Here is a 6,683-nt window from a genome sequence, read left to right on the forward strand (position 1 = left end):
ATACATAGGTTGAAACCAGTCTGGCTCACCTGTGAGTTACTGTTGTTAAACTAGATGTAAAGTTGATGAAATACTTCATTTTGCCTTGCAATATCTACAGATGCTGTGGCTTTCTCTGATGCTTTGTTATACGTAAGTTCAACTGCTATCTACTACATTCCACATTGCTTTCTTTTTATTCTTGGAAACTATTGTTTGGCTGTCCTTTCCCTTGCTGGCTTTCCATCCCTTTTGATTTCATTTGATTCTTTCTATTTGGCCATTACCATGACCTGTACCTCCTTCATCCCCATCACAGTCAAAGAACAAGTTTTTTTTAAAAAATAATGATTTGCCTGAGAATCCCCAACTTTGCCCCTGACCCATTTGAGTCATTCCATAAAAAGCTGTATAAACATTTTTAGGAACTGTCAGAGAGAAAACAAACTTCTCATGCACAAATTCAAACAAGAAGCACCAGTCCAGCTTGGTGGTCTAAAACTATGGCAAAATCGCTACAAAGAACCTTCACAGCTCATGACATCACACACTGGTGATGTGACAACAGAACATTGACCCTGTGGAACCAGCTTGAGACAGCTTTCTACATTTGGCACTTCTCCATTGATTTGGAAACAGAATTATTTAGTTCCAGATAAAGTCAATGGGACAAATTAATGCCTGGAATAACTCCGTCGACCCTCCTAGACTTCAGAGGTATTACAGCAGGAATGAATTTGGCCCTGATTCAACTAGGAGGCATCTATGTACTAACAGGAAAAGAGGGAGCAAAGAGGGGTTAGACTAAGTGATGTCAGCTCCTAACTTTTAGGTACCTTATCGCCAGCTTAGGCACTTGGGCTTCTTATACAACATATGGGGAGAGTTAGGCCTTTCAAATGGGGACTAACAGAAACCAGCACTCTGAGGGGCGATTAGCTTAATATAGCCAGTAGGAAATGCCATAAAAGGGGCAGGGCCTAAAATTCAACTTACGAAAACAATTGGTGCTTCCTTCTATTTGGGCTTTATAGTTGTGAATGCTTTCCTGGAGTGAGTCTAAGCCAGGCAAGGTCAAGAAAAAAACAAGGAGGGTGAATAACCCCTTCCTTTAGTGCAGTGGCTAATTGCACTCATACAAGATGTCAAAGACCCACTTGCAGCCTCCCCTTCTGTATGATGTAGAAAAGGGCTTTGAATCATTGTCTCACAAGTCCCGCATAATTGCTCTACTACCTATGTGAAACTCTGAGGTGGAGCTTTCTTCTGTTTAACCTGTTACAGATTTTATAAAATATTTAAATAACTCAAGTTCAGGAGCACAGGCTGAACTTGGGTCTCCCCCCGGCTACGTAAGTGCTCTAACTACTGGGTAATAGAGTCACTCTCTCACTCTCTCTGGCCCAATGACCATTTAAATCATTTATATGAATGGAGCAACCCCCAAATACCTTTAAAAATCTGGGCCACAGATATACTCTGTGGGAAAATGAAGTTTAATATTTTTGTCATGTGTTATGCAATCAAATTTACTAGATTTTTCATTTATGGCACATCATAGAAGTTTCCTGAAGCTTGACCCTTATAGAATAGCTTTACTTTTTTACATAGGACTTTCTCTCTCTAGCTATACCTCTATATATTTTTTTCATTTCATACATTGAAGCTTGTGACAATCTAAGAGTAGTCCCATTACAAGGATCAGAATAACGTCCTATTATTCCACGCTAATCTGCCCTTTTTTGCCCAAAGCTTTATTTGCTCAAATTCATCTCTGGTGTACATCTAGTCACTTCAATGCCTCATTTTTTCTGTGTTGGGTTCTGTTGGAACAGAAACCACTACACTCAGTGGAAACTGACCTCTTCTGCATGTCATGGTAACATCATTAGTAGCCCTGACACATCTCATATTAATTTGGCCAGGAAATAAAGTCAGTTTCTTCTGTGTGTCAAACCTTCATTACACACATCAGCCTCTAGTTCTCATTTTAATCCAAATCCCTTAAAATCATGCACCTCTCTTTGTCATTACAATGCTTTACATTTTAGTGTTAGCTAAATTTCATTTCTGGCTCTGTCCCATCATGGCCTGTTCCATTATCCTTGCCATTTAGTCCCCAGGACAAAGGGATTAGCAATTATCTAAAAATATCAGGAAGGGTGTCATTAATTTTGGTTACTTCCTTGGAAACTCACAGACACATTCTATTCGGACTTATGCCCACATAAGCACATGCAGTCTTTCCATAGCCATTTCCCTTATGATCTAAACAATCTTTCACTCCTCCCACTCCATGTTAGGAAAGCTAACCCCCATGGGCCAGTAGCTCTTCAGACACTCACTGCTTTGTAAAGACAGAAGCTAAGTAATTGTCAGATTAACCTGACATTTCCTTATCCTGTCTGAGATTCTCCAAATGGTTCGTTTTAAAATAATATTTTGTATTTACCATTATTCAAGTGCCCATGAAAAAACTATGCGCCTTGCAAAAGAAAAAAAAATCCCTGCCCAAAGTAGCATACAACCAGGATTCAACATGGTGCAAAAAGTATGAGTGGCTGCAGATGAGAGGGGTAGTCAAAAACAGACAAAATTGTGGAAAGAGTGAGGAAGATTAAGGGAGATGACAGTAAGATGATGTGGTTACTCAATAAGTGCCTGATCTAATGCCAACTGAAGTCAATAGGAATCCTTTAATGGACTTAACGGTCATTGGGTTGGACTCTTTGACACCCCTAGCATCTTGATGGTTACAGTCAAACAATTTATATATTTATTTATTAATGTGTTTAGCATTTCCTCCTATACTCTTCTCAGAGGCAGTTGAGATTTCAGAAGAGGTTTGAAGGTGCTGCAGAAGGTGGCTTGTCTGAGGGAAGTCATCCAAGAAGTAAGGAGCAGCACAAGAGAATGCACAGAGATGCCTATACAAAAAGGATACAAACTGGGCACCAAAGCTACTGGTGGAGTGAGATAACGAGGCGTGTGGTAAGAAGAGAGAAAGAAAAATGGAAAGACTGCTTGGTGAGCAAAGTACACTTCGGTATGGTACCATTCATTTTTAGAATCACACAACACCTGAAAAATAATTACCTCACAAATGGATTTTAATAAGTATCTACATTTTCCAATTTACAGATGGGCCCATTGTGATATAGAGTAGTGATGTGATTTGCCCACAGGAGGAAACAAGTCAGTGGCACAACTGAAAATCCCAGAGACGTGAATCCCAGCCAAATACTGTACATTTTCAATGACACTCCTTCGATTTGTGTTGCTTGACTACACCATTTTGTCAGGTTCCTTAATCAGGATGAATTGGAATCTGTTTTAATTGTAGTTTTGCACCTTCATGTGTCTTGCTTGTCTGGAGAAGCTCACATTAAAGAGTTTTAATTAAACTCCTCGTGGCATTTGATATCCTATGGAAGTCAGGGTTTTTAAAGTTGAAATTTCTCCTGTGTAATATTGTGTTGCTCTTTTGAGTAGTTCACATCTATTGAGAATATGTGGTATTGACAACATTTTTGGAGTGGCAATACTACACTATCTACTCACAACATATCCTCACAATCTCTTCATACTGAGAGACTGATAGAAAGAGCAAATATTTCCCTAACTGCCAATGTCTCCATCCTTCCAGAACCTCTCATCTGCTGCATATCCAAAGACCAGATCGCTTACAGAGAATCACTTACATATCTCCTCTAACTTCTGTTCACACTGTCCCAGCAAAAATATTGTATTGAGTTTTATCTGCAAACTCACTGTGCCTCATTCTCAATGCAGAATCCTCCTCCTTCTGCCTATATCATCTGTCATCTTCCTAGTTTAGCTCTGTTTTTTACTGTAATTTCAGAGGCATCCACTCTGATAAAACCTGAAATATGCTTTCCATTCTAATCCCGTTTTCTACCCCATTCCTTAAAATACCATCTATCAAAATATCTTTTGGACTGAATAGTTTCAGGGTTTGGTCTTAGTCCCAAGAAATGTTGAGGGGAAGTTTGAACCAATTATTTAGCACTAGAAATTTTACCTGGAATTGCTTGGGTTATTAGTTCAATTATTTTTTGTTTTTCTTCATTTAAATCATTGTCCTACGGTGGGGCTGGGGATGAAAGGTTCAGTATGCAGGCTTCCTGTGCAGACTTCCCTAGAGAGAGACGACAACCCCACCCCTCTCTCATGGTATCAGATTGGGGCCAAGTGAAAAGCCCCTCTCCATGGCTGCTGCAGCTCCAGCGGGCACAACCAGGGTAGGGGTGCATGTCCCCTGGCTGGGACAGGTCCAGGTTCATCTGCCCACTGCACTCAGCCAGATTGCAGAATAGAGCAAACTGAATTTTCCCCTTGCTCCCTGACCTAGGGGAACAGTTAGCAATGTTCCTGTGTGAATGTGGGGATCTGGCAGCTGCAGCCCATCTCACCCTCCCTATTGGGCCTCTGGGCACCAGACAAGAGGAAGGGGTACCCCCAGCCAACCCCTTGTACCTGCCTGGTGATTCTGTCTCTTTTCTGTATGGTTTTGTGTGTCTGAGTTCAAATCAAGCCAGAACTGAAGATCAGTTTTAAATTTACGAATGATTAATGTTGTCAATTTTGCTCAAGGTACACTAGAACTTCATTATTATTTTTTTCTGGTGCAGTTGAAGGACCCATTTGTTAAAGATTTATTTGTAAGGATAAATCCCACACACTGAATCTCTCAATATCAAGCAACTTACAAACCAGTGAATCATGTTTGAGTTATGGACAGCTGACTGAGCCATTAGCTTGCTGCCTTTATAAACTCTTCATTTAAATCATTGTCCTATGGTGGGGGCATGGGACAAAAAGCCACCTTGAGGGGGAGCTTTAAGTATACGCACAGGAACAAAGAAGATATAAAATCTGCTCACAAAGCACAAATCCCCAATCTAGAAAGCCCTGAACTGTTGTTTTGTGTTCACAAGACTTGTGATGGGATGAAAATACCACACTGAGTGAAGAAGCCTCAGCCCTTGTATTATGAAAGGGAGACTTTGTTACACTGTATTACTTTTGGAACAGTGGCAATGCCATTTTTCATATTTCATACCTGGTTGCCCGTCTAAAGCTTGCCAGTCTTTATTGGTGACAGGAAGAGGCGACAGTTTAGCTGTATTCTTTAAGACAGAGCAGGAACTCCTTTAAACCTACAGATTAGAAAATGCATTTTTAGGCTCGCAAACAACATAGCAACTAGGCACCATTTATAGCTTGGTGAAAAGGGAAACATAAATTAAGACCAGGATTCAGCAAAGAATTCAAGCACATGCTTAATTCCATCCTTTCTCAGCCTGCTTAACTTTAAGCACATACTAAATCCTATTGTCTTCAATACACATCAGAAGTTAGTTCCTTAAGCAAGAAAAAGACTTGGGTATTAGAATATTATGTGAAACTGTCCTTTAAAAGAGTTTACTATAGAATATCAACTTACGTACTATCAATCTACCATATCTCTCCATCTAGAGATTTCTTTGGCCCCATCACTGGTGGGCTAAATATTTATTTCAAAAGTTTCTTAAAACCTGGGCATTATTTATTGCTCACTATAAATCAGTATTATATGATCAACTAGAACAGAATGTCAACAAATCAGTCTCTCAAAGTAACCAGAAGTGGAAAAAAGCAAAGATATCTCAGCAGGCGATGTCAAGCCCCATCTACTGGCTAGTGAACTGTACTTTCAGTTTACCATCTTTGAGATATGTATATTAAAGGGACAAGCAGATGCATTACTTTTGTAGAATTTCAGTCCTATTCCCATGTTACAGTATTTTTGTCCCTCTTCCTTGAATATCTGCTGTATTTTCAAATGATAAAATTGTTCTAGAGATAATTACCGAGTTCTTGTATAGTGACATCAAACTGTACTTGTTGGCATTATGAAGTTGCAACATTTGCCTGTGCATAGATATCCTTTTTGATAAACACAAGAACTCAGGAATTAATATTTTGTTCTGTTCGAAGAAGTTTTTCCACACATGAGTTCAGATTTTATGGTAACCTGTAATTTTATGGTAACCTGTAATTCTTCTGCTTTACACTGGTCTAATTAGGCCTCAACTGTAGTATTGTGTCAAGTGGACAAATTGGAGGAAGTCCAGAGAAGAGAAACAAAGTGATTAAAGGTTTAGAAAACCCGGCCCATGAGGGAAGATTGAAAAATGTGGGTATGTTTAGTCTGGAAAAGAGAAGACTGGAAGAGGACATGATAACTGTTTTCAAGTACATAAAAGGTTGTTACAAGGAGGAGGGATAAAAGTTGATCCCTGCTACAGTGTGAGGGGAACCCTGAGCTTCACAGGCCCAATAAAGGCATTGTGGGGCCAGATCTGACTTGCAGGCTATATGTGACACGGAGGAAGCAGCTCTGTGTGCTACAGGAAAATGCTCCGTGCAGTCACCACTCACCCTTTTGCTCCCATTGGCTGAACTGCGGCCAATGGGAGTGGGGGACAATGCCCCACTGAGCCATGTGGAGCCACTTGTGCCCGACTGAGCTTTTCCAGATAGGCACCTGGGCCCCCATTCCCTCTCTCCTCCCAACCAGACCCCACCCAGCTCCTGCACCTCTTCCAGACCCCACCCCCATCATACTCCCACACTGTCCTTCCCACCCAGACTCTGCACCTCATCACACTCCTGCATCCTCCCTCCCACCCTGACTCCTA

General features: G+C 40.7%; 1 long non-coding RNA gene across 1 annotated transcript; it reads left to right on the plus strand.

Moving 5' to 3' along the window:
* The first annotated feature begins 552 nt into the window (after positions 1-552).
* Positions 553-3,369, plus strand: LOC142829001 (uncharacterized). The gene is made up of 3 exons (XR_012903215.1): positions 553-696; positions 2,800-3,025; positions 3,121-3,369. It is a non-coding gene; the product is annotated as an uncharacterized LOC142829001 (long non-coding RNA).
* Positions 3,370-6,683: the final 3,314 nt, after the last annotated feature.

Source organism: Pelodiscus sinensis, chromosome 4 (genome assembly GCF_049634645.1).
Source record: "Pelodiscus sinensis isolate JC-2024 chromosome 4, ASM4963464v1, whole genome shotgun sequence".
Classification (NCBI taxonomy): domain Eukaryota; kingdom Metazoa; phylum Chordata; order Testudines; family Trionychidae; genus Pelodiscus; species Pelodiscus sinensis.